This window comes from Miniopterus schreibersii (genome assembly GCF_964146895.1).
Source record: "Miniopterus schreibersii genome assembly, chromosome: 1".
Lineage (NCBI taxonomy): Eukaryota > Metazoa > Chordata > Mammalia > Chiroptera > Miniopteridae > Miniopterus > Miniopterus schreibersii.
Genome location: NC_138101.1, coordinates 120,603,849 through 120,631,181, shown reverse-complemented (window position 1 = coordinate 120,631,181; position 27,333 = coordinate 120,603,849). Strand labels below are relative to the sequence as shown.

General features: G+C 43.4%; 1 protein-coding gene and 1 pseudogene across 2 annotated transcripts in view; one reads left to right on the top strand and one right to left on the bottom strand.

Moving 5' to 3' along the window:
- The window catches only part of CCDC3 (coiled-coil domain containing 3), an 86,189-nt gene that overhangs the window by 19,651 nt on the left and 39,205 nt on the right, over positions 1-27,333 (top strand). The window lies entirely within an intron of this gene.
- LOC308567649 (ankyrin repeat family A protein 2 pseudogene) lies at positions 2,156-3,020 on the bottom strand (annotated as a pseudogene). Its single transcript has one exon. The product of its transcript is annotated as an ankyrin repeat family A protein 2 pseudogene (transcript).

Here is a 27,333-nt window from a genome sequence, read left to right as displayed (position 1 = left end):
CTGTCTGTCTTATCTTTCTGTCTTGCTTTCCTCTCTGGGTCCTCCCAGCATACCCCAGGTTGTCCACCTGCCTGATGCCTCCAGCCTGTCTCTTTCTCAGTGTCCCATTCTCCAGGCTGCACAGATTTCTTTTGCTGACCTGTGTCATGTAACCAACTCCAAGGCTCTACTAGACAGTTGAAGCTAATACCAGGAACTAATTCAAGTTAAAGTGGTAAAGAGAGGTAGTGGCATTATTTATTAAAGCTTTTGATCCCTTAATTCTAAAAAAAAAAAAAAAAAATGGAAAAAAAAATGTGAGTGCAACAGACCACTCGAGCAAGAGACAGAAAATAGCTTGTCTTTTCTGGATGATGGATGCATTGAGTCACTCAAGCTATATAGTTGACACCATCCATACGCCACCCACGCGCAAGCCAGGCTGAGTCCTTTTCTGTGTCCTATTGTCCTAAGGAAGATTATACCCGCATTTACTCCAGGCGTGTCTTTCACGAGCATTTATCTCTCTCTAATTAGGTCATAAGCTACTAATGAAAAGGCATCGTATCTTCTAAATCTAATTCTTTTCACAAACAATAGGAACTTAATATGTTTGTCAAAGATGAAATATTACGGTGGCTGAAGGAATCAGCAATAAGTCTTTCCTGATGTTTGAAAATTGCTTATAAAACCTTATTGCAAAGGCCTTGTGAAGGCTTGGATTTTGTGTTAGAAGAAACACTAATTAGTTGAAGCTCTCCAGTGAAGGTTATTTCTTCTCCCTCTAGCCAATTCATGTTGCACATATGTTTCTCTCATGGCTGGAATTTTATGCTTACTGGAGAGACCTGTCCCAGGAAATTAGCGTCAGGTGCTCTCATTGTCAGCACTGCAGTCAGCTACTAATTCTGTGGGGCAGTGGATTTGCTTTCTTCCCTTGAAAAGTTTTATCAGCCCTGGTATTGACAGGCGTTTAGGGATGCCAAGGAAAAACGTACAAGGCACTGCTTACCTTCTTGTGGACACTTAACAGTGGTGGATACCATTGAATCGGAGCAGACCCTGCAGTTGAATCCTAACTGCTCCAAATGAATTCTGTGACAGTAGGCAAGTCATTCAACTCCTTTGAGCCTCCGCTTTTTCTATAAAACTGGGATATTTCACAGGGTTATTTTGAGGTATAAAGAGATATTCATGCAAAGAGCTTGGCACAGAGTAAGGAGTGGCCAGCTGGTGAATGGGAGCTCTAATTTGGTAAAGTCCCAAGTGCATTTTGCATTTTGCATTTTGCATTTTGGCCCATTAAATTGCTATCTCTGAATGGTGTGTGTGGGGTAGTCCTTTAGATCAAGAAATTTGGGCTTCCAAGTGGACATCTTTTTTTTTTTTTTAACAGAAAATGTACTTTATTATAACATTTTGTAAACAATCACGCTGTGCATTTTAAATTCAATAACAACAACTTTTTTCTATGGATTTGTAGCAAAACCCTAAATAAATTCAATGAGTTAATACAAGAGTGAAGATGAATAGGGCAGAGTAGTTTCTGTAAATGTTAAGTTGTAGCACTAGATAGAAAGACAGATAACTATCTGTACCATAAAAATTTACATGCTACAGCTCTGGCTGGCATGGATTAGCGGTTAGAGTGTCAGCCCCAGCCTGCAGGTTTGCAAGCTCAATTCCCAGCTCTGGTCAGTGTGTGTGCAGAAGGCAACCAGTTGATGTGTCTCTCTTTCTTTCTCTCTCTCTCTCTCTCCTTCCCTTCTTCATCTCTTCCACTCTCTCTAAAAAATCAATGGAAAAAATATCCATGGGTGAGGATTAACAACAACAATATATATATGTGTACATATATATATGTATATATATATATGCCACAAAACATTAACTTACCATTTTAAATATGCCATAAAACACATTTATAGAAAAGCATCAACATTAATTTTATTATAAACCAGTGAATTACTCAGAGAAATATTTATTAAAACTTATTAAAAATCAGTAAATATTACAACTGAGCTAAAAACTTATAAGTAAAAAAACTATCGTTTATAAGGGCTAAAAAGTAAATGAAAGGACAGACAACACTTCCTGAAGACTGTCTACTCCTTGGTGTTTCCATAAATATGGACACCTTCCATAAATGTGACTCGGTAACCTGTTGAACATTTCTCTAGCCCAGGGCTATCGCTAAACCCATAAAATTATATCCAGAGTTGGTTTCAATTCTCGGGTCAGCTCTGTTTTCGAACAGCATTTTTATACATTTCACATGATTTCCGCGAACAGCATAAAGCCAATGTGTGCCTCCATTCCCATCGCATTCATTTACATCAACGCCGCAACCAGGCAGCATTTGCACAGTATCTGTAGTGTTTAGTACAGGCCAGAGACAGTGTAGTCTCTTGACCTCTTCCTGAAAGCTGGGGACCAGCACCCTTCTGAAGTAGAAACTTTGCCACAGCTATTTGCCGTGTGCTGCAGCCCACATCAGAGGAGTAAATCCTTCTTCATCCGTGTGATTGACATTTTCTTGTTCTGTGCGATTAGCCACATAGAGCATCTCTCACTGGGCAGCCAGCTGGTGAACAGATAAAAATTCGCTAACTGAGGTGTGGTTGAGACATCATTTCCATTGTGCCTGTTGGTTAGCGTAGTTGACTGCTTTATGGGTGAGAAATGCTTTGTTGTAGAGGGAGTGTAGACATGCCTTACGTGGAATCCCCGGAGATGTATGGATATTGCATTCAGCTTTAAGTAGGACAGATGCCACCTCCAGGTCAGAGTTAACCTGATCTTGAATCTTTTTACTATCCTTTTCATTTAAGGACTTCACAAATTGAGAACACACTGTTCATATCAAATCGGTTAGGCAATATGAATTTCATTCCCATGGCAACACTCTCAGCTGATCCTTCTGCATTTGACTCCAGCTGATGTTCTATTTTAATGTCCGTCGTGCTAGTTGGGCTATAACTGTTGGGACTCTCTTCCACTATCAGCTGGGCTCCAATATCCAGATTTGCTGATGTAGTCATGATTTCAGCTGCAGTTTCAATAATTAAAACATTGCTTCATAATTTCTCCTTGGTTTTATAAGAGTGGTATCCAGTGTATTCTTGGAATTTGGATATTTTTAAAAATCCACGGTGGGTGGATCTGGGGACAGTGCTAGAGGCCTACCCATAGGATCACAGGGCCTTGCAACCACCTTAGAAAGCCAACAGTGAGTGGGGCCTTTCAGTCTGTGCCACAGACTCACTATAGACCCTCAACCCCAGTTTGTTTTGATTGTGATGTCACTTCTGACTTCTTCTTTCCAGCCACTGAGCTTTGTGGTGCTCACTGCCTGAGTACCACAGAGAGGTTCATTTCAGTGGACCAGTCCAAGTCACTAGAGCAAGGCCCAAATCTCGCTGTTGGGTCACATCTCTCCACCACCTCGCCCACCTGACTCGCCTGGACATCTCCTTAAATCTTGAATCCCAGAGGGTGGGCATTGAGGGTCAAATGCCTGGCATGCTGTGAAATGCCCCATTTTGGTGTGTGGGAGTTTTCCTCCAGGCAAGAGCATGAATTTGATTGTTGCCATGAAGAGAGCTCTGAGCAGAGAGAGTTCTCAGGGCAGGTAGGCTGGCAGGATGCCAAGGCCTTCTGTTGCTATAGCCTGAATGGTCTGTGAAAGATCAATGTGTTGAAGTGTTGAAACCTTAATTCCCAATGTAATGGTTGGGAGGCGATTGGGTCATGAGGGTGGAGCCCTCATGAATGGGATTCATACCCTTATAAAAGAGACTCCAGAGAGCTCCCTCACCCCTTCAGCTATGTGAGGACACAGTGAGAAGATGCCTATCTGAACCAGGAAGCAAGTCCTCACCGGACACCAAATCTGCCAGTGTCTTGATCTTAGAATTCTTAGATTCTAGAACTGTGAGAAGTAAATTTCTGTTGTTTATGTCACTCTATCTATAGTACTTTGTTATAGTAGCCAGAATGGACTAAGACACCTGTAAATATTATGCTTCAGTGGTCTGATAGGATTTTTTTTTTATAAAAAGACTTCATTTTGTAGAGCGACTTTAGGTTTACAGCAAAATTGTGTAGAAGGTACAGAGATTTCCCATATACTTCCTGCCCCCACACATCCATAGTTCTCCCCCATTATTATATTCCCCACCAACATGGGACATTCATTACAATTGATAAACCTACATTAACACATCATTACAAAGAGTCTGTAATTTACGTTGTGGTTCATTCTTGGTATTGTACACTCTGTGGGCTTGGACAAATTTGTAATAATGTGTGTCCACTACTATAATATCATGCAGAGTAGTTTCACTGCCCTAAGCTTCCCTTATGCTCTGCTGATTCATCCCTCTCTCCCCTTTAGTCTTACTGGTTTTAAGCAAGAATTAAATTATTTTGCATATTGAACAGGGCATATTTAGAGGTCCACATGTCTATTTTTTTGTCTCTTTGCTTCATAAGACCATGAAAAAGTAGGTTCACAGATCAGATGTAGAAAAGTAAATTCATTTATTTATGGCTGTGGAGTCTTGCTTTGACAACTTAACTTATGTGGTGAATTCTGTCTTATAATTCTTGGCCACTCCTGCTCCCCATCCCTGCCACTCCTCATCCAACGCTTCTCTCTTATACTATATACTTTGACGGTAGGAACCATGTCTTCTTCATCTTTGTATCCTGGAGCTTAACACACAGCAATTGCTCAGCAAAAGCCCAGTGAATGAGTGAATGAATGCTCAGCTATTAGTTCCTAAAATACTACTTCCTTTCATCCATGTTGTTCTGTGATCATCAACTGACCATGGGCCAACCTTCCTTCATTTCTGCTGAACCTCCCCTCCCCGCCTTTTTACCCATTGATCTGAGGGAAATAGAGAAGAAGCCCAGGTCTCCAGAGTCATGTACAGGTTGCTTATGAGCCAAGCCTGGGCTTGTGGCTTTGAGCAGAGAGGAAGGGTATAAGCCATTTAAGATGGCATTGCTCCATGGTGTGGACCCTATCAGAGGGGGGAGACATAGGGACTGAGATGTGAGTAAGGGAAATTTTACCCATGAGGGGGTTCTCATCTCTTTTCTTTCAGACAGTAGGATGCAGTATGGAACAGTGTGTCTTGGGGCCCAGGGGTCCATGACTGTTCTGTGTCCTGAATTTCTAGGTGGTTTCATTTCAACTCCTTGAAACCTGGGGAAATTAAATTTTGCACCTGAAACTTGGGATTGGGTTAACTGTATCACCCTTGGTAGCATGATTAAAAGATGATACGAATGAAATGCTTTGAGGTCTATCTGTAAGGATTGCTGGTTAAATGCACAATGTCTATGTCTTCTGTCAACTGCTAGGGGCCACCCCTATGTGTGGCAGCGTGTGCTTGGTAAGAGAAGGGCTGTTAATAGGACTTGCCCACATGATGCCTGGCTGGTGGGCACCTCCTGTTCTGAGCACAAAGGGAAACTTGTGAGTCCCGGGACCACAGGAGGAGTGGTTCAGTATTGATTTGCCCATCTTTCCTCTAGTTGAAAAACAACCAGGGGTGAACTGATTTGGTGGGTTTGTTTTCTCTTTAAGCCTTTCTCTTCAAAGGCTACTGAAACCCATTATGTTCTTATTCTGTTATATGGCTCAGCTAATGCCCAGTAGGTAGAATTAGGGCTGAGCAGAACATGGGAAGGTTCTTGTCTGTTCAGAACTTGGGCTGGAACTAGGTGCAAAGTAAATGTTGGTTGTTTTCATTGGTGGGTGTGGGGAGGCCTGGAATGAGCATGCTTGTTGGGGGTAGGGGAGAGGGCCAGCAAACACCTTCCTCACTGAGCCCTCTGAGATGATATGGGCAGAGGACTGGAAGATCCTGGGTGGAAGACATTTACAAGGGGGATTGGCCTCTGCTTCCTGCTGGGTCAGGGGCTTGGAAAGAGGGTGTGAATGGTGGGATCGAAGCCCACAGCACCTAAAATAATTTAAACCTTATAATTGGGACTGACCAGAGAAGCCCAAAAATGACTAGGGCAGAATCAGGCATGGACTTGACTCCTGACCTTGCCAGCTGTTTGACCATTGTGAATCCCTTAACATGGGAGTCCCAGATTCTTCATTTGTCATGGGACATACAAGGTAGGCATGACAATACTTACCTGCAGGGGTGAGGGTTTCACTAGACAATGTATATAAAACACCAGATACTACAAGTCTCTGACACATAGTAAGTGTTCAAAAAATGGTAAATATCAATTATCAAATTGGGGGAACATGTTGTTGGGGGGGATTTTGCTGTAGCTGTAATGAAGTGCTAAGGAGATCCAAATCTGATCATCAAACCTTCATTGCTCGATGGGATTCAAGGATCTGGTGTGCCATGTGCTAGCAGTAAGATCCATTCAAGGGACTGAAGGACCAGAGGCTCATAGAAAGCCCTCTAGTTTGACAGTGATCTAGGATGATGGACACCTACCATGCTGCTCAGAAAGGTGGGTGCCTCTGACAGTGGGCCAGCACCACAGGGTGCACATGCCCTCAGGGCTACATCATCTTCTCTTCTTGACGCTCTGACAAAAACTCTCAACAGCAGGATGGCAGGCTACCATTTTGTCACATGTCATGGCATTTCCCAGACATGTTGGCATTTTCTAATTGGCCACTCAGAGTGACAGTGTGTCTTGGAGGCCTTGGGGACATTTTTCAAACACTCGAATGTGAATCACAGTACTGGCTGAGGTATCAGTTTCCTTATCTAAAAAAATGAGTTAATAATAGAACCTACTTCATAAGGTTGTTAGAAGGGTTGAATGTATTAACTTGTTAATTACTTCATATACTTATAATAAAGGCTCAATAAATACTGGCTGTATTGTTATCACTATGGTTATTCTATCTTCTACCATCTTCTCCCCCTACAACTCCACCTACTCTTTTCATCCCCTATCTTCGATTTGGGTTCCAGGAAGTTTCCAGGAGGAGCAGGGTTTTGTTGGGACTGTCATGTGGAAGCTATGTTCATCCTGTCCCCATCTCCCGCCTGCCCACCTCTGTTCTGGCCCTGTGAGTCAGCCTAGTTTTCTTCCTATTCGCCTGGCAGCAATCAGGCTGTGAATTTGGTTCCTACCATTACAAGAGCTAGCAAGAGAGTGTCCTCATCTGACCTTGAGGGATGGGCCTCGAAGAAGGAAGTGAGCAGAGCCTTGGCTCGGGTGTGCGTGGGGTTTCTCTGGGCAGCAGGAGCACTCTCATAAAACACTCTGCCGATTCCTTTTATGGGATTCAGAGTGGAGACCCTACCACTAGGAAAAACTAGACCCCTTGACCCTCTCATCCACCCTCCCCTTCTCTGAGAAAGATGGGGGTGTCCTGTTGGCTGGCAGGCACAGCGCAGCTGGGGTATTCCTGACTCTGAGCTCAGCTCGAGGCTCCTCTGTGACTCATACCTGGAGCTCACTGTCCTACTCCACGCCCTCTGCTTCCAGTAGCACTTGTTCCGGCCGGGCCATAATGTTCACTCTCCTCCTCCCTCCCCTGTGCCATCTGAAGGATATTAGGAGGACGGGCTTAGGTGAATAAAATGGCCACACACAAGATTTCCCAATTCTGTAGAGTTGAAATCACTGTATAATAATCTACTAGCACTCAGCTCCATCCCCTCAGCCAATGCAGATAACAACTGTAAAAACACATTTTGAGAGAAAAATAGGAGGAGAGGAATGTGGCCAGTCTCTGCCAGTGGGACAGTCATTTTGGCAACAGTGGAAATAAACCTCTGGCCTGTGCTCCACTGTCCTATCCTTGTGCTCTGTCGATGACGCCTCTCGTGGAACATGCCAACCACCAACCAGCTTGGCCAGGTCCAGAAAGCAGCCCGTCTCACAAATGGAAACTCCAGACAGGAAGTTTGGAAACCTTGTCCTGATTTCTGCATGGGACAAGATTTTTCTCTCTGTACCCAGCAGGCCTTTCCTATCAACATAATTCATTTTGGTGGCTCAGATTTGGGATGCTCTGTCCACCGCCCCTAATTTCCCACTATCAGAGGGCTATTGACCATGCCTTTGACCATCTTTGACCTTTCTGGAATGCTGCCGAGTTCTCGGGCTTTCATTCCTTATTTGACCTTCATAACCTCAGATGTCATGATAGATGAGAATGTGGAGGTGTGACCCACTCAAGGTCACAGAGGTTGTTAGCAACTAAAGAATAATAATTCAGGTCCCCTAATGTCTGGCCTGGTGCCATCATGCTACTTGGGGGAAAGCTGGGGTCATGTGCAAGAGGCCTTGGGGACATGAAATCTGAGTCGGGTTTACCTGGAAGCCTGAACACCAGACACCTCGGTTTACTGTGCTTTGCAGATACTGTATTTTTACAGATTGAAGGCAAGACCCTCCACCAGCAAAAAGATTACAACTCGCTTTATTGCAATATTTGCTTTATCACAGTGGTCTGGAACTGAACCCACATATCTCCAAGGTGCGCCTGCACAGTGGAAGCTGGGTAATGTGCAGTGAGAGAGGGGAACTTACACCTTCTCATTGACACGGAGGCAGCAACAGCTTTCTGGTGGCACTAGAAACCACCAAAATAATTGCTGCCTTTGACCTTTTGGGAGACTTCCATATTGCAAGAGCATAGTTGGCTCCCCTTGCCTTTTCCTGAACAGACGGAGCTGGTCCAGACAGGCAAGAGTTGGTGGCATTCCCCAAAGGAGCTCCTTTAGGGCTTGGGAAAGAGGACAGGTGGTGGGCTGCTGCGATTCCCTGCCCTTTTCTGTTGCTCAGAAATTGCTCAGGAATGGTCTTGGGAGAGTCCTTGGTTGGTCTCTCTATGGACCCTCTTCCCTTCACCCGTGTGACTTACCCTGTGGGTTGGGTGGCTGTAGTGGGCTCTGTACCAGGACTCAGGGCAGGGGCAGGGGCTTGCACTGTGTTATGATATTCTGTCTCTTGCTTCCCTAAGGGCAGGTCTCATCTGTTCTCCTTTCCCTGATGATCTCTCAGACCATTTATTAGTAAAAGAGACCTTATGTCATTAAGAGAGGGCTTTGTTCTGTCTGTTACCTCCTGGCCCCTAGCCAAGCACCTGGCACATAGAAAGGGCTCAATAAATAGTAGCACAATAAATCACAGCCCATTGTTCTTATGATCTCCTTTATTCCTTGAAACTCCAAAAGAAAGGTGGTGACATCTCCATTTTACAGATGAGGAACCAGGCTTTGAGGACCTGCCTGGCCCCACAGTCAGGGAGTTGGTATGGTGGGATTTAAACCCAGGCCTGTCTACATCCACAGTTGATGTTCTTTCTCCTATACCAGCCTAATTCCCCTGCTGTCCTGTCACTCCAAGCCAAGCTGATTTCTGGGATTCCTCATTTTAAAAGAATCTGGAATGTTACCTGGGGTCTAAGTGGCTATGGGACAGCTTTCTCATCCACCCTGGTGGAAGGGACTTGGCAAGAACTAGGAAGGTGTCAGAGCTGCACCTCAGAATGGGGATGTGGGTTAGGGTAGGGAGTCAGGTCCCGCAGGAAACCCAGACTGCCCGGTGGCCTGTACCTGTGGCAGAGATTAGGGGGACTTGCCTCTGGCCAGCTTTAGAAGTGGGGGTGAGGTATAAATGAAGCCCAAGTACACTATGCATTCTTCAAGTCTAAGCTGCTTGGCTGTGAGCACTATGACAAAAATAAAGCCACAAAAGCAAAACATCACAAGTGAACTGGGGAGAGGGGTTGCATTTGAGGGCTTGGTGAGGAACCGTGTGTGTGCTCTGGGTTTGTAGGTGGTGTGAGGTGACAGTTTGACAGTGAGGGTTACTGTCCTGCGGGCAGTGGGGGTGAGAGGTGGGTAGAAGATAACACTCACAGCCTGGGAGGTGATGGTTGCAGCCGTGAGCCGGATGAGTCCTTCTTGGAGGAGACAGGAGAGAACTGAGGTTGAGGACCAGCCTTAGGGGTTTGGCTGCAGTTGTGGGTGGAAGGAGTGATAAGACTCAGCAGCCAGAGAGGGAGCCATGGGAAACCGTGGGAGGGCAGGCGACTGCAGGGCAGCAGGACCCACGTGCAGAGACAGCCAGGAGGGAGAGAGCAGCATTGCCAAGAGCTGAAATTCAGGGTGCGGAAAGGACACTGGATTTGGGAAGGAAGACGTCATTGAGGACCCAGGGAGCTTGGTCCTACTTTTCCACATCTCCACCTACAATAGTCCACAGTGAGAAGTTGTGCTCTGAGCAAGGGATCTTAGTTCCTCGGAGAGAAAGTTGTGTTCACTGTGTGTGACCAGTTAAGGCAAGAAAATGTCCTGGTTCGTTTTAGAAAAGATACCAGCCACTGTGTTTTTTGCCCAGGCATTGGGTCAGCTGACCACAGTGGCCCCTTTCCTGCCCATTTCAGTGACTTAGAGTTTTACTCCATGATGTAAAAATAGCCTGTCAGGCCCCAGGGACATGGAAGGCGGCAGGCAACTGAAGGCAACAGACAGCTTGGAGTGTGATTCCACATGGTGACAGTCAAGGACTCATCTTCCCTTCAAAATAAGATAGCTTGGCAGATTTATGTGCTGGAGTAATTGGCCGGACACGATACTGCTAACTCCGCAGATTCTATCCTTAAACTGAAGACACCAAGAAGTTGGGAAGTAGACGAGTTTAATGAATTGTCTGACTTTGCAAAGTGCTTTATAATTGCTTAGTTTATTAGTGTATAGAGTGACTGTTAAAGAACTTTTAAGAGTCTCAAATTTGGGAAGAGACATGGTGCTTAAGAATGAAAAATAGGTCATTAAAATAAACCAGGAATCAATATAAATATCTTCTTTGCCTGGCGAAGCCTCGAAGCTCAGAACAATTAAAGTTGGAGCTTCCAGTAAATTAGTCTCTTTACTAAACAGCACCAAAGTCAATACATTGTGTAGTGTACTAAAGCAGCCTTTCCAAGGCAGAGCTCCTGTGTTGTGGGGAGATGGAGAGAGGTGGGTCCATATCCTGCCCCATCTTGGGCAAGTCACTCAGCTCACTGCACTCAGAGCACTGGAGGAAGTTGGGAGGGAAAGAATGAACACAAGCATGGCAGCTAGAGGGCTGGACCTTGTACGGGGCTGTGTATCATGGACAGATCACTCAACATTTCTGAGTTTCAGTTCCCAGACTCCATTTGGGATAAGAAACCCTCCCTTTCCCCCAGGTGTGCTGAGAAGGCTCAAAGAGATAAGATACAGGGCAGCGCTTCAGTGCCTTCGAGCACTACGCACAGAAAGGTATGGTGAAGTCTCTCCATTTTTAGAAAATGTTGGGGTTTCAGCAAGCTCAGGAAGTAGCCACCAGCTTCCTCTCCCATGTTCTGATTTAATTGAATTGAAGATTGCTTTTTTTTTTTTTTTTAAACTGATCCAGAGTTATTGGAAAATGTGGTTCCTATCTGCAGGTGAGAGGGCTGTTACCCAAACTCAGGACTCGACAGACTTGCCCATCGAAGCAGGCACAGGTGGCCCTGGGAAACCACAGCCACGTCCTTGGGCTCTGACACTGTGATATTTTCAGCTTTGATGAGAAGACTGGTCCCGGAGCTCCCTGTGGTTAACTAGCCCCCAAGAGGATGAGGAGAGAGGGTGGTACTGGGCAAAGCATGTGCAGCTCCTGTTCCCAATCCACCTATCTGGATTCACTCCCCATTCCTGGGCGTGAGTGAGGGACCCTGGAGAGACCAGAAACATACCTTTAATGAAGAATCCACTACACAGAAACTAGATGGCAGACGAGGAGATTTCATTTAGCAGGAACTCGGCCCCCAAGAGCTGATGCTGTGGGCTCTGAATTCAATAAAACCCATTTGCTTCATTCCCAGATGTTTCCTGTCCATAGACCGTGACAGATATATTGAGACATCCCCTTAGGAACATCTGGGAAAAGGTTGGCAAAGAGGACATATAAATAAGATGCTTGGATAGATTTCCTTTCTATATTGGAGACTTAACAATGTGTGGTAACTAAAAATGAACGCTTTGTTTGCTTTCATAGAACTCAACAATTTTTCATCCAAATTAAATTATATTTCGAGTCCCACTTGGGTGGGGTGTACCTTCCCCACATATCATTTTACAGCTTGTGTAGAGTAATGAAGCCTTCTCTTTGGGGGCTGAGACATCCCTGGGTTTTTTTTGCATGATGCCTCCTTATAGCTGCAACCCCTACGCTGCTAGTGTCCACAGGTTAATGACTTGTTAGCACATGAGAAAAGAAACATAAACAGTTAACAACAGATTACTGCTATATGTATATATATTGACTATCATGGCTAATCACTTATTTTACTAAGATGAATTGTTAATGCCAAAACCATTAGAGTTTAATAAAAAATGATAATGTATTTGCCTTTCCAAGTGCCTACGATACTTTCAGTGACTTGTACCTATAATCTCTCACACAAACAAAATCAAAATCTAACAATCTTTGGGAGTAGGAATCAGAAATATATATTGAGCTCTAGTTGATGAACTTGCTAACCATTATTTCAAGATTAGCTGTGATGTGAGAGTGTGTGTGATTATAAAAGCATAAGAACATATAATGTACTGTAAATATTGGTGTTTGGAAGTCCTTCTCTTAGCACTTCTTTTAAGTTTTATGTTAAAGCTTTAGACCCTAGTGCCTGTGTGTTGTTAGTACATTTACTAAGTGTGATTGTAAGTCAGTCACTTGCCTTCTTTTTTTTTAAACTCAGACTAAACCTTTTTTTTTTTTTAATATATCTTTATTGATTTCAGAGAGAGGAAAGGAGAGGGAGAGAGACAGAAACATCAATGATGAGAGAGTCATTGATCAAGCCCACAACCCGGGCATGTGCTCTGACTGGGAATTGAATCCCAGTTGCCTGGATCCTAGGTCGACGCTCAACCGCTGAGCCACGCCTGGCCGGGCTTACTTGCCTTCTTAATCTCTTTCTTTCTTCATCTGTAGAGCTAATTAGGAATGCCTTTGGCTGCAAGTAAGAGAAAAATCTGGAGTCGGCTAATTTAAAACATTTAATACATTTCCTAATGAGAAATGTATTATCACATTCGGCAAGAAAACAAAAGCTCCAACAGTTGCAGACACAGAATCAGGGCTCTGGGGTCCCCTCTGGGTGACTCTCAGGGCTTGGCATTCTCTCAGTGGTGCCTCTGTCCTCAGGCTAGATTCCCTCATGGTTGTAAGAAGGCTGTAGCAGATCTAGGCATCAACTCCAGACCCATCAAGAACCAAAAGAGAGAGTCATTCTCTCTTCCTGTGTGGCTTTTATTCAGGACAACAAGGACACTATTCTCATGAACAACTTGCCCTTCCTCACAACCAGCTGACTTTCTCCCACATGTCATTGGCTAGAAGTGTGCCACATGCCTGCACCTGGTGGGCCTCCTTGATTAGCTTAAACCAATAAGGACCTGCCTCCTAAGACAGCCCCTCCTGAAGTAATGGCCATGTGGAAAAGGGTGAAAGTTTAACAAAATTGGGGTTTATTAGGAATGGAAGAATTTAAAAAACCAAAAAAATAAACCCTGTAGGATTATTGTGAGAAATAGATGATATAACTTATGGTTTAATGAGTGAACATATACAAAACTCTTCAAACAGTGCTTAAGGCATGGGAAGTGCTATATATGTATTAGTTTATTATGGTGAATAAATGTCTCATTGGTAAGACTCAGAGTTCCATATCAATATGAAATAGTATTATGATGGTGTTGTTTTATTAGAGGTAAAAGGAAACAGATGGATGTCAAAGATAAACAAGAGAGGAAATCTAGCTGATGCTCAGAGGCAAAGAGGAGACAGTGAGCAGTTGCCCCATATTTGGTCATAGTCTTTATACTGGGAGGGGTTAGGGCAGCCTTCTAAATAAAGGAAAGCGATTGCCCAACGTGTTAATGAATTCCAGTCCCAATAGTCTCTTCTTTCCCACAGCTCTTTTTTTTCACTAGTTGAAAGTGGTATTTAACTGCTGAAGTATTTTTAAAACAGCTGGCGGTCTCTTAACCAAATAAAAGTTTAGATTTTATTACTTTTGATGAGGGGAAAATAGAGGTGGAAAATCATGTGTTGTGTATCTTTATATGTAAATTTAAATGTCTGTTTATAAAAAACACTTATAAGAAACTCAAAGCTATAGCAATCCTAGCCAAGAAAAAGGAACAGAAAAAAATTGGCTTCTTGAAGCTTTTAGCTATAACTAAAAATAATCTTCCTGGTCCATGTTTGAAACATTACTCAAGAAAAATTTACTCTGTGTATCCTGAATGATTTTAGAGTTCATTGTCATTCTGTGTAACTTCAAGAAGGTCCCTGTTATATCTGATGGCATTTTATACTATTTGAGACAGGCTTTTGCTCTGGCCACTTGGTATGGCATTTTACATGTAGCGAGTGACAGCTGTAAATCTACTTGTTCATGTCTTTAAAAGAAAAAAGGAAGACGCAGTTTTAAAGGTAAAAGCTCTTTTCACCTTAACACTTCAAGTTTTATTCTTATAACCTTGAAGAGATTTGGGGGTTTTCTGATTGTTATGTATTTTTCTTAAATACACAGCAAATTACTTTAAAAAGAGATTGTCCATTGGACAGGAGGACTTGTCATATCAAACCCTTTTCCTTCAGGGAAACCAAAGAAGGCACAGGGAAATCTTGGAGCTCTTCATTCTGGCATGAAAACAGCAGTTTCTGGTTTCATCCTTCTTGGCCTTTTGTCAAACTTTATTTCCAACCTTCTCAGAAAGCAACGTTCCATTATTTATAATTAACCTGGTAAAGCTGATGCTTGCCAGTTCTCTCTGGTTTGGCATTGAGGATCTACAAGTCCAAATTATAACTTCTTCCTTTATCAGAGGTTTACAATTCTTCCCACTCATACCCCTCATAGAGGGGTCAGAGGGCATTTCTCCACATTGCGGAGTACTGTGGGGCACTGTCTTTGAAGTCGAGACTGCAGCTAGCTCGGGATCCCCAAGGAGAGGATTGAAATGGAAACGGTACTGATTTCGGCTGATTACTTGGGATGGGAGGTCCTTTCTGCTTCCCTGGTGCTATGGGCTTAAGCTCCATAACTTCCTAATGCAAAGCCCTCCGTTGGACATCAATCTAATGAACTTCACCAGCTGTCTTGAGTTGCTCCAGGCTTGAGAGCAAATACTGAGCAGGGCAAGGATGTATTTGTACAGTGACCGCAGAGCCTTTGGGAAAAAGCAGCAGAATAAACACCCAAATTATGTACGCCAACATCTTTTCAAAGGCTCACAATGACCATTTCTACTCATAGATTTGTTCCATAGACTGGAGCCGCATAATTTAAGACTGGTGGAAGTTTTTTCCCTTTCTCCACTTTTCAGGCTACTTGACTTTATTCTTCTTTCAAGGAAACGCTGGTCTTCAGCAAGGAGTTGCCCCACCTGCTCTTTCCTTTCCCCACACATGCTTGGGAACAGCAGGTTTAGTGGGTGGCAGTCACTTGGGCAGGCTGTGGTGACACAATAGCCCAGTGATGTGTATACTGTTACTACTCATGTGTCATGGATATGGAAACTGAGACGAGATGGGATTAAGCGACTTGCCCAAGCCACTGAGCTAGTGAGGGCAGACTCTGGGCTGAGGCTTGGGTCTGTGGGATTCCAAACCCATGCTTGTACGTAGCATCACTCAGAGCTGTTCTGGAGGGTGGTGCTGTCTGCTAACTCCTTGAAGGATACCCATATTGCTAAGTGGAGGTTGTATTTCTAGGTTCTTCCCCTGCTGATAGGCACTTCTGTTCTCCCTTCTGCCTACTCTGCTCCCACTGAGATACCATATTCTAACAAAAAAGAAAGTTGGAAGGTTACTCCAAACTCCCTTTGTGTGGGTGTTGAGCACTTTGTACCCTGCAGAATAGAATGCTTCCCCATTTACTACCCTCCTTGGTTTGGTCCATAGGGCTCTTTCTGGGTGTCAGGTCAGAGGTCTCAAGCTGTGGGCAGAGCTTGGGCAGCAGTTATTCTGAATCTGTGTTGACCTTTCCAAACCCTTGGCTCTAGGGGAGGGTTGTGCGGCCTTGACCCCTTCAGGGGCCTCCTGCCTTTTCCCACATTTCCCGTCTCTCCCCACGGCCGAGTTCCCCCTGCCACCAGCCTGTGTTTCAATTCTGCATAGTTTGTCATTGTGGTGGGAAAGCTTCTTGAGCCTGTTACAAAAACACTGGGCATATGTTCAGTACTATGGGTTTCAGCCTGTTGGTTTCACATTGATCAGGGCTGGAATGTCACATTCTAAACCTCCGTGCCTGGCAATGCCTTCTCTGGGTCAATATGCAGAGAGCCTGGGACCCAGAGATGGGGAATTGCCATCCTCTGAGGCACCAGGACCCAGGCACATCTTTCTGGCTCCCAGGACACGAGAATGTCCTGGTCTTTCTCCATTCTGGCTCCCCTCCTCCCCTCTTCCCACACATACACAAAGGAAACACTACAAAACAATACAATAATATAAAGGCCCCTACAACTGAAGGATAAAAACAACAGATATTCAAAAGACATATGTCTATTCTTTTCATTGCTTTCCCCTCAAGGACAGTGCAGTTAGGTTGAAAAAATGCTTAAGAAAGGAGAGAAAAACTTAATTTTCCTTGGGTCTCACATGTAAGCATTCTGAGTGCCATGTGACACAGTGGTATGCTTGAGCCAGGGAGAGACTGCAGCCCTGAGATCCAGGCCATGGCACTAACCCTCTCTGGGGCTCTAGGTTTTTGACTGTCGCCTTTTGGACTAGATGATACTAAGGAAGGTACCTTTTAGCTCTGACATTCTGTTGTTTAAGCAGAGGAGGTACTGTGTCCACAAGGATGATCCTTGGCTCACCCTGACTCTGTATATTCCAATGGTAGAACACTTGGCTAATTAGTATTTGAGTGTCTATTATAAGCCAGGCACTGTGCTAGGAAATCATAAAGTATATTTCTGTTGTTTGTAGCTTGTAATGAGGGTGGATGAGATGGTGGTAGGGGCCATATCTAGTTTACAGTGGAGGAGAGTAGCTGTAGTAGTCTATGGTTAGAGTCTAAGATTTAATTCTTCATTCCCCCATGTGTGCATCTACTGTTTCTGTGTGCCTCTTGCTTATGGCAATGGCACCCCAACTTTCCTGTGGCTGCCCACTACCATTGGGCTGATCACATTCCTGTGATCTAGGCCTGGCCAAGTAGAACTCATAGCCCCTGGCTATGGTAAGTGGTTAAAGAAATGGGCAGAAACCTAAGCCAGGCCAATTAGGCTTTTGTTGGAACTATAGGGACAGAGGCCCCTGTTCCCATTGGGGTTCCCAAACTGGGGAAATGTGTGCCTGATGCTGCTGGTGGCCGTCTTCACCATGACATGGGATGGATCCACTGAGGATGAGGTTGTTGCTGGGAAGCAGAGCAGAGAGAGGAGAGGGGCTTCTGATGGCACCATCAGCATACCTGAGTCCAGCTCTGCCAGAGTCTAAAATGGGGCCAGGCCTTGTCAGTTATGCAGGCCAGCATACTATTCTTTTTTCCCTACCAAAGTTTTAGACTGAGTTTCTGTCACCTACAATTGAGTCGCAATCAATACTACTCTTCAGGTATTACTGCCTTTCTGCCACATTCTCTGGGCAGCCCTTTAACCAGTTAGGATGCATTTGAATCAGGATGCATTTGACTTCAAGACTATACCCAAAGCAGCTTAAATGGTAGGGTGTTTACCAGCCTCCTAAAACAAGCCCAGGGCAGCATGGGTCCAGGATTGGTATTTATTGTCACCAGAGGCTCAGGTTGTCAGGGTCCTGGCCCCTGCTGGCTTGGCCCTTAAGTTTTTCCCCGCATGGCACAAAGTTGCAGCTCTAGAAATCGCTTTCTCACATGGAGGCTTTATCCCAAATAGTAATTTTCCCCCAAATTCCTTCAGAGTGTTGGATTGTTGCGTTTCTTTGCTCTTTTGGTTTCATTTTATTTTAGATCAGATAGAAAAAATTCTACTGGTAGCCCTTCAGCAGAATTGCCTTTGTTTCTGTTAAAGAAAAACAAAGCCTGACACTAGTTAAAGGTGGTAAAGACAGATTTCGTTCAGTACTACTGCAGGAGGGGAAAGTATCTATAGAACTGAGCTCAACTCTGATCCATGTAGAGGTGACTAGGAATTTTAAAGGGAGAATTTGGAGGAATGAATAGGGTCTTGAACAGAGACAGGAAGTGGAAAATGACAAAAAGCAGATATGTTGGTCAGTGTTAGGCCATCTGGGTTTACTCACTGGTGCTTATTGAAGTTAGGCTCCTACCCTCCTACAGAGACTGGGAGACAGGGCTCCTGTCCTTCCTGATGACGACATTTCAGGGGAATGGCTTTCAGGTCCTTGAGAAAGACACTCCTGGGTTGTAGGAGATACGTGTATATCTCAGAGGGACAGAGGAAGGATTCACAATTGTAAGTTTTTAACAAAAATGCTTTAAGGAAAGGGATGACAGGGGCCTCTCAGGTTGTTGACTGGAACAAACTGTAAATTCTATTGGCAGCCTTGAGTTTTTCAGACAAGAACTCAAGGGGGTGGGTCGTACCAGGGGCATGGCCTTAGGTTGCTGGAAGCCATGTTAGAGTTTTCTCAAGTTATTTACTGTGGTGGGTGGATGGAATTGTTTGTGCTGAAAGCTGCAGTTCTTATAGGCCAACGTCAGTGCACCGTTAGGAAGGCTCAGAGTGGCTGACTAAAGTGTGGTCAAGGAAAGAGTATCATCTCCTTGGCCAGAAATGCACTATCAGCCCCTGATCAACCAAGCCACCAAAAGCTCCAGGCATATATTGTGGCAAAAGAATTATAATTTCCAGTATTAGTGTGGAGTCTAACCTTGGACCCATCAAGAACCATCTCCTAGATCTGGAAAGGGCCTTTTCTCTGAGCCCAAGACCAGGAGGAGGGTGACAGAATCAGGGTGGGCAGGAAGAAGGGGATGAAGAGTGGTTTGGGGTCTACCCTGGGCTCCTGTGCCGACGCCACAGCTGTGATGGGTAGAGGGGCAGTTACTGTCCATCTTAATCACACTCCTGCTCCATAGAAATGCCAGATGGAGAAAAATTCGCCTGAAGAGTATAATTTGGGGACAGCCCAGTTCACCTTGAAAGGTATAGAATGATGGGGTAAGAAAGTTTCTCGCCCTGGGCGGGTGGCTGTTGGGTGGAGCATTGTCCTGTGCACCAAAAAGGCTGTGAGTTCGAGTCCCAGCCGGGCACATGCCTGGGCTGTGGGCTTGACCCTCCATCAAGGTGCGAGTGGGAGGCAACAGATCAATGTTTTGCTCTCACATCCATGTCTCTCTCTGTCCCCCCCCTTCCTTTCTCTAAACATATCAGGTGAGGATAAAGAGAAGTTTCTTGTATTTTGATGGTTTGGCAGAACAGCAGTGTAGTGGTTACAAGTCACTGAAACAAGGACAAAGTTATTGAGTCTGGGTCTTGGTTACAAACCAGATGATCCACAGGGCTAAGAAAAATGGCCCGGCCGGGCGTGGCTCAGCAGTTGAGTGTCGACCTAGGATCCAGGCGATCGGGGTTCGATTCCCGGTCAGGGCACATGCCCGGGTTGAGGGCTCGATCCCCAGTCGGGGGCGTGCAGGAGGAGGCCGATCAATGACAACTCTCTCATCATTGATGTTTCTATCTCTCTCTCCCCCTCTCCTTTCCTCTCTCTGAAATCAATAAAGACATATTAAAAAGAAAAGAAAAGAAAAGAAAAAAAAGAAAAGAAAAGAAAAGAAAAATGGTCTCAAGTTGAACATTCCATGCCAGCAGAGTTTTAAACTTCATTTCTCGCTGAGTACTTGTTGATGGATTGTTTCAACTTCTACTTGGCCTTTTATAACCCAAGCAACTCTTTACAAACTGAGCCACAGGTCACTGAGTCTGTATTACAGGGAAACCAGTCATACATCCCTCTGTACTCTCTGCCCATGAGGTGACCCAGGCTGCCCTGTCACCATCATTCCAGTTGGGCATTAAGTGGAGACAGATGTGGTGGGTGGGAAGCCATCCTCCCTCCCTTCCCCTTCCTTCTACAGGGTCTTGCTGTCAGCTCTGAATAAATGATCATGACATGATACCTTCCTCCAGAGAGAACTGCAGGTCTGAGCTTGTGCAGCCGGTTCTGGTTGGGGTGCATGCGCTCCTCTAAGGGTTTCTGATATGGGCGAGGAGGTGGTAGGTTTAGAAATGTTTGTCTTCTCTATTATAACGTTGTACAGAAAATCCAGGATAAGGGGGAAAATGACAATCAAATGCACATTTTTCTGGGGTTCACCACCTCCAACATGTTAGAGCATTTCACATTGTTTGTTTTGCTAGAGAACACTTTGTCTCATTCTGCTGGTTGCCCTGGAGCTGATCTCAGGCACAATGGCTAGAAACTGAGAGGGTGATGGGGGAATTCCTTCTTTAGATTTTGGCTTAGCATTTCAGCAGAGCAGTGCCCCTTCTTTATTTTCAATTGAAACAACCTGGTGACTCCTCAGGTTGGCTCTCTCTTTCTCCTAAATATATACTGCTTCCGGCTTCCTGGGGTACTTTGGAGAGAGTCTTCTGTTAGATTGAACTCTGAGGCTGAGGTCCTTTCGATCATATTTAGTTTATTCATTCCACAAGTATGTTTTTCTTCTTCCTTATTTCACTAAGTGATGGTCTTCCAGAGTTGGGGTGCAAGGGATTGAGGAAAGAGAGGTGAAGGGGGTAAGAAAGGTCTTACTGGATTGGTACTATATGAAACTGGATTAGTGCTTTCTGGGCCAGACTACAAGTTTTCTTTTTTAATATTTTAGTTTTCAATTACAGATGTCATACAATATTATTTTAGTTTCAAGTGTATAGTAATCAGATATATAACTTATGAAGTGATCACCTCCAAATGTCTAGTGCCCTTCTAACACCATACATAGTTATTACAGTTATTGACTATATTCTCTTTGATGGTTTTCATAACCGGCATTTTGTACCTCTTAATCCCTTCCCCTTTTCAGCTACCTCCCCAACCCCACTCCCATCTGGCAGCCATCACTTTGTTTTCTGTGACTGTGAGTTTGTTTCTGCTTTGTTTGTTCATTTATTTTGCTTTTTTTAGATTCCATATATAAGTGAAATCATATGGCATTTGTCTTTCTTTGACTTATTTCACTTAGCATAATATCCTCTAGGTCCATCTATGTTGTAGCAAATGGTAAGATTTCAATCTTTTTTATGGCAGAGTAATATTCCATCGCATATATGTACTACATCTTCATTATTCAGTTGTCTATTAATGGACACTTAGGTTGCTTCCGTATCTTGGCTATTGTAAATAATGCTGCTGTTAACATAGGGGTGCATATATCTTTTTGAATTAGTGTTTTGGATATCTTTGGATAAATACCCAGAAGTGAGATTGCTAGGTAATATGGTATTTCTATTTTTAAATTTTTGAGAAAACTCCATACTGTTTTCCATAGTGGTTGCACTAATTTATAATCCCACCGGCAGTGCATGAGGGTTCTCTTTTCTCTACATCCTCGCCAATACTTGTTTGTTGAATTTTTGATGGTAGCCTTTCTGACAGGTGTGAGGTGATACCTCATTGTGGCTGTAATTTGCACTTCCCTGATCATTAGTGACTTTGAGCATCTTTTCATATGTATATCGGCCATCATATGTCCTCATTAGAGAAGTGTCTATTCAGGTCCTCTGACCAATTTTTAATCAGATTGTTTGGATTTTTTTGGTGTTAAGATATATGAGTTCTTTATACATTTTGCATATTAACCCCTTATTGGATGTATTATTGGCAAATATCTTCTTCTATTCAGTAGGTTGTCTTTTGGTTTAATTGATGGTTTACTTTGCTGTGCAAAAACTTTTTAGTTTGACGTAGTCCCATTTATTTATTTTTTCTTTTGTTTCTCTTGCCCGAGGAGACATAGCCAAAAAAATATTACTAAGAGTGATGTCAAAGAGTTTACTGTCTATTTATTTTCTTAGGAGTTTTATGGTTCTGGGTCTTACATTTAAGTCTTTAATACATTTTGAGTTTATTATTGTATATGGTGTAGGGAAGTGATTCAATTTCATTCTTTTTCATATGTCTGTCTAGCTTTCCCATCACCATTTTTGAAGAGACTGTCCTTACCCCATTGTATAGCCTTGCCTTCTTTGTCATAGATTAATTGATCACATAGGGTGGGTTTATTTCTGGGCTCACTATTCTTCTCAGTTGAACTATTTGTCTATTCTTATGCCAGTACCATGCTGTTTTGATTACTATGGCCTTGTAGTGTAGTTTGATATCAAGCAGCATGACACCTCCAACTTTGTTCTTCCTCAAGATTGCTTTGGCTATTTGGGGCCTTTTGTGGTTCTATATAGATTTCAGGATTATTTGTTATTTTGATGACTTTTTATAGTGTTGTTTGGAGTCCTTTCTCTTTATTTCTTGTATATCTCTTGCAAATTTTTGGTTTGCGGTTACCATGTGCTTCATATATACCAAGCTATGTGTATAGCAGTCTACTGTTTTAAGTTGATGGTAGCTTAAGTTCAAACACATTCTAAAATTCCTATGATTTTTACTCAACTCTGCCATGTTTATGTTGTCATTATTTTTTACTTCTTTTGTGTGTGTTTTTCTGTATCCCTTAATTTACTGATGTAACTACACATGATCTTCCTCCTTTCGCCTTTTAACCTTTTGACCTTTTAACTAGCTTTGCAGTTGTTTGATCACTGCTTTTACTAAGTGCTTGCTCACAGGCTCCTTTGGGAATCTGGTGCAAGCAGTGAACCCTCTCCCAGAAAAATACATTTATATACACACTACACTTTCATTCATTGTTTGAAGCCCACCCACAGAACACCAGGGGTAAGAGGTGAATAATTCCTACTCAGGGATCAGAGACCAGTGCTCCCTAAGTGCAGCATCTCCCTGTCTTCCCACTGGAAAGCCCTAGAGAAACCCTGTCATGTTCACAGATTCCCCTTTGCAGAACTCCATCAGCTGCTCCTTGTTGTGGATCACATCTTTCTTCAGAACTGGTAACACCAAAGGTTGACTGTTGGCTTTTTACCCTTCAATTCTGCCATATTTCCATTTAGGGCCAGGAGACAAGGGAGAGGAGTAAATTGTCCACCTCTTACGTACACTCGACTCACATTCTTACTTAGCTTAATCCTCACCACCAACATAGGAAGTAAGTGTGATTATACACTGAGGATCTAAGAGGTTAAGTGATTGGACAGTCAGGCAACTAGTTAGTGGTTGAGCAGTACTCAAACTCAGATGAGTCTGACCCCAGGCCATCGGTTATTTTTGCTATACCAAAGCCTCACATTGCTCTTCCCCCTTTGGCTAGGGAACTGCCCTGACACTAAAGTGACTTCTGGAAACATCTAAGCTCATCCATTTTGTGGATTTTATTAGTGTAACTCTCAAAGGGTCATGTGATTTTGAAGTCCTTGCAGACCATTTCATTGTGGTCTCCCGAGTACCAATCATGTATTTGAAATGCAACCATTATCTCCCCATCACAGTTCCCAACTATAAAATCTCATTCCCAGGAGAAACATTAAACTGGGGCTTGGTTTAGGGGGAAAAACTTCTTCAATTACTCTTTTTCCAGATGCCTTATTTTTCTTTTTGCATTGTTGCTTGTGTAACTGAAATAGTCTGATGTATTTTGAGCAATTTCCTTTTCCGTGTAAAACATCTGCCAATAGGGTCCTATATGTTGTCAGAAAAATCAATGTGTGTTGAGACAGTCAGGTCTGTAGTGCTAATTCAGGAGAAAAACTAGAGATGGTGGAGGCCCTGGATTGGGCATTTAATTCATCCTGGCCAGGTTTATCCTATTTTTAAAGGCTTCCACCCTCCTTTGATGAACTATGCTGGTATCTAACAATCTCTGTGTTAAGGAAATTCTTAGGATCAGCCAATTAGTTAACATTTTTATTAAATCATTGACTGTATAAAGTTATTTTTGGTCACTCTTAATAGGATTGATCAGGCTTTGATTTCCTCAGCCTTTTAGGTAATTACTAGGATTTGGTTAGAATCTCTATGTGATGCAATAATTTTTCTACATGGCTTCCATGTGAGAGAGACTGACCTTCCCAGAGTGTCTAATTCATTCCTAGAGGCTAGCTGATATCTAGACAGAATTGATCTACTTCTACCATTTTTCACAAACTTATCTTCATTCTAAAATATAAAGCTTCCTTCTCACGCAGCTTAAAAATACTACTGGTTGGGTGAACTGGACAGAAGTTGAGCCTTGGGGTAGGAATTTACCTTACTCAGGGCATCTTTTCTATTGGAATGGAGAGATTAGAGAACACAGATACATTTAAGGAATGGGGAAGAAAGTTGAGGAGAGAGTGTGTGTGTGTGTGTGTGTGTGTGTAAGCCTTTATTTCTCTATATAGTAGGAAACAAAGTCATCTGCCAAGAGTAAAAAGAGAGGTGTAAAGAGAAGAGAGGATTTGAGGAGAGTGTTTAAGGCTAGCAGTTGCTGTTGTAAGGAATCAAAGGAGAGTTGACTTGGGACACATAAAGGAATGACCCAGCAGAGTTGAAGTTGGAGATGCTGAATTTGTAGTGGAAACAGTCTTGGGTAGGAGGAGAGAAGATAGATTCTTGCTTAGATCTGGGGCTGGTGTATCATTTGGTGTTTATTGAAAGGACAAGAGGGCAAGGGCATTAAGGGAATGAATGAGAACATAGTTGAAGTTATGAATCATTGATTTTCTCATCCATTAAACAAGCATTTATTAAGCAACCATGGAAGGCAGAGTGGCTGGATAAGAAAAGAGGTGAATATAGAAGTAAATGGATACTTTCAGAGAAAACAGAGGATCAGGAGATAAGAAGCTTCAGGTGGTCAAGGACCAACAAAGGAAATGAGGATATGAGAAACTGGAAGGATTATAATGGAAGCCAGTATTTAAATAGTTCTGTGTGTACGCCATGCATTATGCTAGATTCTTTGCACACATTAACTCATTTAATTCTTAGAGTAACCCTATGAGAAAGGACTGTTGTTATTCACATTTTATAAGCATGGAAAGGTTGAGTAATTTGCCCAAGGTCTCCCCTTGTCCAAGGTCTCCTGCTAGTGCAGGACAGAGCTAGGATTTGAACCTGGGCATTGTGGCATTAAAGCCTAAGCTTTCTATACTGTACCATACTGCCTTTAGGACACTGTGGTCAGAATGGGATGCAGAACGTTGAAGGTGGAGTGGTTCCAAGTGCTAACACAGTATTGGAGATAGCCATAGGAGAAAGCAGCTAAAGCCAGGTGGGGTTAAGGGTCACTGGAGGCAAGACTGGTGGTGCATTATCCATGTGATCACTGATGCCACATCTGGAATGACAGTAGGACTGTGGGGGAGAGTGGGCTAGGGACAAAAAGCATTCATGTGTGTAGGCTGGTGATTAGGAGGCCAGTAGATGGCAACATGAAGAGGTGGAGATGGTGATGCAGTCAGATGGCATGAGTCCCAAAGCTCCTGGGTTATACGTGAGTGGAGGAGAAATAGTGTGGAAATCCTATTGTTGGGGGAGGAAAATGCTAATCCCTCTTCCCAACCCTGAAGCCTACGGGAATGGGAAGCTGTGTTCTTGGGAAAGAGCCAAGCTTCAGCTAAGTAGGCAGGTTAGGAGGAGAATTCTCCATGTGAGTTGAAGATGTTTGGGGATTTATTTTCTATACTGCAGAGTTCTAGGGATTTGGGGAGCCTGGATCAAAGGCATAAGAACACAGGAAATTGGGAAGAGGGTAGGGCAAAGGATGAGAGATTAAAGGGGCCAACATTTTGGATGATAACTGTGACATGGGAAGACTCCCTTGAAATTTCCACATAAGGCCCTCATATAAAGGTATATGGGCGTCGGTGTGGGCCAAGGTCCCAGGTAGTGGCCATTGTCCAAGGGGACCAGTTGGACCTTCTGAGCCAGGCCAGTGAACGTGCTTTCCACAAGGCTGCCTACATTCCCTTAGCCACTACAACAAGCTGTGGATGGGCTTATCCTGAGTCACACACTGTCCCTACCCAGTAGGGATTTTTAACCTTTTCTGTGCTATAAACCTTTTTGACAGTCTGGTGAAGGTTATGGACTACTTTTCACAATAATATTTTTAATTGCACAAATATAATGCTCAGGATTACAAAGGAAACCAATTACACTTGATAGGTTATCAGAAACAAAAATTTTGTGACATAGAAATACACTCTATTGACACTTTACAGTATAAAGTTAGAACTAGTGGCAGACCTAATACCTGTTATAATTTCAAAATAATGATAAGCATAAATAATACATTAAGATATAATGTGAGATGAAGATATCTGTGATATCTATTGGTGACAAATGTCAGGGACTGCTAATACTGCTATGGCTTGTTGATCACATATATAATAAAGGGACATGCTGTTTTTCAGTTAGAGATTAGTGAAAATAAATATGTAATATTTTCTCCACCCAAATCCACATAGTCTCTGAATTCTACTCACAGGCCTTTGGGTGGTGAGGACCCCAGGTGAAGAACCCCTGCAAAGAGGAAACACGCACATAATTCTTGATATATGGTTGGTTTAGAATTTTTAGCTTCTCCCTATTTCACCATATCTACTATGCACTGTAAATAATGTTAGAAACTAATAGTTATTAATTGCTGCATTTTAGGTGGGCCTCATCCATAAAGGTTTATGAATACAGTATACTTCTCAGGGCTTCGTATCAACTTGTACCCCTCACTGTATAGAGTGTGATTTGGCCCAGAGCCTGAGACAGACATGTTTCATTGGAGTTCTCACTGAGGCTTCACCCTAACAAGCTCCCCAGCTCTGTGCTCCTCATCTCCTAGAACGAGGTTCCCCAACATTGGCACCATGGACATTTGGGGATAGAAAATTCCTTGTGGGGGGCTGTCCTGTGCATTGTGGACTGCATAGCAGCATCCCTGACCTCTGCCCACTGATGGCAGTAGCATCTCCCCTAAGTCACATAAAACAACAACGCTTCCAAACACTGTCAAATGTGCCCTGGGGGTAAGATTGCCTCCGCCTGAGAACCAATGCACTAGGACGCGGTTTCAGCTGTTAATGCAGGAGCAGCAGCCACTGTCTGCCGTGGCAGTTGTCGGTTGTACAGAAATACAATTCTGCCCACATCAAAATGACATCCCAAGCCCTTAATGTCATGTTAACTTCTTACCAGCAATGAAGAGAAATGTTCACAAATGAAGGGGAGCTCTCATGATGCTTTCCCTCAAAATAATATCTGATTACACTACTCTGTTAAATGTTGGCAAATGGCTCATGTGACATAAGTTTT